Below are 5,008 nucleotides of genomic sequence, written 5' to 3'. Positions count from 1 at the left end.
TTTTACTGGAGTACACTAACCCCTAATTGGGGCTATTTTCTTGACACACAGTAGCAGTTTACCAGATAAGAAGTCAAGAAGATTAAAAAGTAGATTGTTGTAAGGGTGTATTACGTCCTCTGCTGGCCCCATTGTCATATCCATTCTGGATTCTGAGTGGTAAAATCATAGCTGGAAAATGCCTCTATGTATGTGTAAACATTTTCCGCCAAGACAGAACTGCCAAAGGGGGTGGAGTTGCAAACTACTGCAGAGACAGCCTGCAGAGTTCTGTCATGCTGTCCAGGTCTGTGCCCAAACAGTTCGAGCTTCTACTTTTAAAAATCCACCTTTCCAGAAACAAATCTCTCACTGTTGCCGCTTGTTACAGACCCCCCTCAGCCCCCAGATGCGCCCTGGACACCATATGTGAATTAATTGCCCCCCATCAATCTTCAGAGTTTGTACTGTTAGGTGACCTAAACTGGGATATGCTTAACACCCCAGCCATCCTACAATCTAAGCTAGATGCCCTCAATCTCACCCAAATGATCATGGAACCTACCAGGTACAACCCAAAATCTGTAAACTCGGGCACCCTCATAGATATCATCCTGACCAACCTGTCCTCTAAATACACCTCTGCTGTCTTCAACCAGGATCTCAGCGATCACTGCCTCATTGCCTGCGTCAGTAATGGGTCCGCGGTCAAACGACCACCCTTCATCACAGTCAAACGCTCCCTAAAACACTTCTGCGAGCAGGCCTTTCTAATCGACTTGGCCGGGTATCCTGGAAAGATATTGACCCTATCCCGTCAGTAGAGGATGCCTGGTTGCTCTTTAAAAGTGCTTTCCTCACCATCTTAAATAAGCACACCCCATTCATAAAATGTAGAACCAGGAACAGATATAGGCCTTGGTTCACTCCAGACCTGACTGCCCTTGACCAGCACAAAAACATCCTGTGGCGTACTGCATTAGCATCGAATAGCCCCCGTTATATGCAACTTTTCAGGGAAGTTAGGAACCAATATACACAGGCAGTTAGGAAAGCAAAGGCTAGCTTTTTCAAACAGAAATTTGCATCCTGTAGCACAAACTCCAGAAAGTTCTGGGACACTGTAAAATCCATGAAGAATAAGAGCACCTCCTCCCAGCTGCCCACTGCACTGAGACTAGGAAACACTGTCACCACTGATAAATCCACGATTATCGAGGATTTCAATAAGCATTTTTCTAAGGCTGGTCTTGCTTTCCACCTGGCTACCCCTACCCCAGTCAAAAGCTCTGCACCCCCCACAGCAACTTGCCCAAGCCTCCACCATTTCTCCTTCACCCAAATCCAGATAGCTGATATTCTGAAAGAGCTGCAAAATCTGGACCCCTACAAATCAGCTGGGCTGGACCCTCTCTTTCTAAAATTATCTGCCGCAATTGTTGCAACCCCTATTACTAGCCTGTTCAACCACTCTTTCATATCGTCTGAGATCCCCAAAGATTGGAAAGCTGCCGCGGTCATCCCTCTCTTCAAAGGGGGAGAAACTCTAGGCCCAAACTGTTACAGACCTATATCTATCATACCTTGCCTTTCTAAGGTCTTCGAAAGCCAAGTTAACAAACAGATCACCGATCATTTCGAACCCCACCGTGCCTTTTCCGCTATGCAATCTGGATCCGAGCTAGACTGTAAACTCTCCTTCCAGACTCATATTAAGCATCTCCAATCCAAAATTAAATCTAGAATCGGCTACCAATTTCACAACAAAGCATCCTTCACTCATGCTGCCTTTCATATCCTCGTAAAACTGGCTATCCTACCGATCCTTGACTTCGGCGATGTCATTTACAAAATATCCTCCAACACTTTACTCGGCAAATTGGATGCAGTCTATCACAGTGCCATCCGTTTTGTCACCAAAGCCCCATATACTACCCACCACTGCGACCTGTATGCTCTCGTTGGCTGGCCCTCGCTTCATATTCGTCGCCAAACCCACTGGCTCCAGGTCATCTATAAGTCCTTGCTAGGTAAAGCCCAACCTTATCTCAGCTCACTGGTCACCATAGCAGCACCCACCCGTAGCACGCGCTCCAGCAGGTATATTTCACTGGTCATCCCCAAAGCCAATTCCTTCTTTGGTCGCCTTTCCTTCCAGTTCTCTGCTGCCAATGACTGAACGAATTGCAAAAATCACTGAAGCTGGAGACTCATATCTATCAGAGCAGCTTACAGAACATTGCAACTGTACATAGCCCATCTGCAAATAGCCCATCCAACTACCTCATCCCCATATTGTTATTTATTTTATTTATATTTTGTATTTTTTTTTCTCCTTTGCACCCCAGTATCTCTACTTGCACATTCTTCTTCTGCACATCTATCACTCCAGTGTTTATTTGCGAAATTGTAATTATTTCGCCACTACGGCCTATTTATTGCCTTACCTCCCTAATCTTACTTCATTTGCACACACTGTATATATACTTTTCTATTGTGTTATTGACTGTACGTTTGTTTATTCCATGTGTAACTCTGTGTTGTTGTTTGTGTCACACTGCTTTGCTTTATCTTGGCCAGAACTTGTTCTCAACTGGCTTACCTGGTTGAATAAAGGTCAAATAAAAAAAATACTGTATGTACGAATGTCTTATGTCCGTCCGACATGTAGTGTTGATACATGGAATATTCCCGAACTGCATATATCATACATTTCTATTGCAAATAGAAGTATTATGTTCAACAACTGACATTTTCAGATATTATTTTGACAAACACACTGGTGCTTTCAATTCATTCTCTTTTGTCATAGATTTGGTGGGCACTGTCATCTGTGATCTTTGTGATATGACTTTCTTTAAGCATGTACTGATGAAACTGTCACTTAATATTTTTTTCTTAAAGTCTACAAACGCTCTACATTCATTCACTCTGTGATAGGGTTGGATTCTATATGCTACTTTTATTATTGTCCTGTAAATGGTTCAGTGCCTATAATTTAGGCTGTGTGTAGAATGGGGCATAAATGAAATTACCTCTACTACTGAATTACTGCTAGATTATAGTGATAAGGAAAACAGCATACAAATTTGCCTTGTGTATTCATTTGCCTATAAATAATCAGAATTCCATTATGTTTATATAAAAAATGAGAATACTTCAAAATGAGAAGATCCTGCCATGGAAAAGACGAGTGGGTGGACATAAAGTGGAAAGGAGGGGAAATAACTCACATCATGAAGCAGGACACCTTCAGCTGCGGGGTCTTTGTAATGCAGGTTTGATAGTTAGTTTTTCAATATTGAATGGTTAGCTGTTATGTGACAATTAGGTCAAAACTCTATTTTATTTTTTGGTGAAGATGGCCAAGGAAGTTGCACAGGACTTCCCCAACATCCCCTCCCAAATTGATATAGAACCTTCACAAGAACACATGGAGCAACTGCGAAAAGAAATGACTGAGGATATACTAAAAATGTCTGGTATGTAATGACATTTAATTCAAAGTAAATGTAAATTCTTTATTTTTATGTAGTTGTGTGGGACAGCCATATGATCAGTTCATGCCTATGATTTCAGAGTTCAACAAAGCCAACAACTGCTTCATGTGTGCCACTGATAAAGAACCTGGATGTGGCCCAAAGACTGACTGGGTTAGTAACTTTATTTAACATGTTTATAATCTTTTGACAACAGTGACGGCATGTAAGACAATTTATGATTACATTTTACATTTACATTTAAGTCATTTAGCAGACGCTCTTATCCAGAGCGACTTACACCTTATAATATCCAGTGGAACAACCACTTTACAATAGTGCATCTAAATCTTTTAAGGGTGGGGGGGGTTAGAAGGATTACTTTATCCTATCCCAGGTATTCCTTAAAGAGGTGGGGTTTCAGGTGTCTCCGGAAGGTGGATATAACACAATGGATGGCTAATTCGTCATTCGTCATACTGCATTGATATTTGATATTATTTATAACGTGTTACGCTTTGTTTAATTTTAGATTGAATGTTTTGCATGCCAACGGTGGTTCCATGTGCTGTGCCTAGGAATGAAGACAAAATAGTTAAACAGAGTAAAGAACACAAACTGGAAATGCAGTCTTTGTTGTTGAAAATGTATGCTATACCCCATCCACACTAAAGAGGCTCTGAAATTTACATCAACCAGGAATAAAGAGAAAGTTAACACTGTGAAATGTTTCATACTTATTTGAAGTTAAGTGTCTGTTGACATGTTGGAAAAGATTAAAGGTCTACAATTTCTGTTTAATTTGTCAATATAACATTTTTATTCATTGATTTACTGGCCACCATTACTGTGGTTACATGTTCAGTATATGTATTGACCAGCAAACCCACTGCAGCCTACCTCACTAGCTCACTCTCCATCCCTGCTTTGGACAATTAATAGCATGACTCTCGTACTTCGCCCTTTTCCTTTATGGTTGATATTAGCTACGGAAGGAGATATTATCTGTGTCTCTCCAATTGTGTACCGCTGTTAAATACTGTGGAAAAATAAAAAACAGGGAAAATAAGAACTTAGAACTACCAATTATTATAGATAAATATTAAAGAAAAGGGTAAACACAACACTGGACAAACTAAAGGGTGTGCAATATATACTGCTCAAAAAAATAAAGGGAACACTTAAACAACACAATGTAACTCCAAGTCAATCACACTTCTGTGAAATCAAACTGTACACTTGGGAAGCAACACTGATTGACAATACATTTCACATGCTGTTGTGCAAATGGAATAGACAACAGGTGGAAATTATAGGCAATTAGCAAGACACCCCCAATAAAGGAGTGGTTTTGCAGGTGGTAACCACAGACCACTTGACAGTTCCTATGCTTCCTGGCTGATGTTTTGGTCACATTTTGAATGCTGGCGGTGCTTTCACTCTAGTGGTAGCATGAGACGGAGTCTACAACCCACACAAGTGGCTCAGGTAGTGCAGCTCATCCAGGATGGCACATCAATGCGAGCTGTGGCAAGAAGGTTTGCTGTGTC

The 5,008-nt window shown here is 41.1% G+C and overlaps 1 long non-coding RNA gene across 1 annotated transcript; it reads left to right on the top strand.

Moving 5' to 3' along the window:
- Positions 1–3,373: 3,373 nt before the first annotated feature.
- LOC106567482 (uncharacterized) lies at positions 3,374–4,060 on the top strand. The gene is made up of 3 exons (XR_001320082.2): positions 3,374–3,461; positions 3,559–3,632; positions 3,991–4,060. It is a non-coding gene; the product is annotated as an uncharacterized lncRNA (long non-coding RNA).
- Positions 4,061–5,008: the final 948 nt, after the last annotated feature.

Source organism: Salmo salar, chromosome ssa13, assembly GCF_905237065.1.
Source record: "Salmo salar chromosome ssa13, Ssal_v3.1, whole genome shotgun sequence".
NCBI lineage: Eukaryota > Metazoa > Chordata > Actinopteri > Salmoniformes > Salmonidae > Salmo > Salmo salar.
The sequence above is the reverse complement of the archived record's forward strand: the minus strand, read 5'-3'. Positions and strand labels throughout refer to the sequence as shown.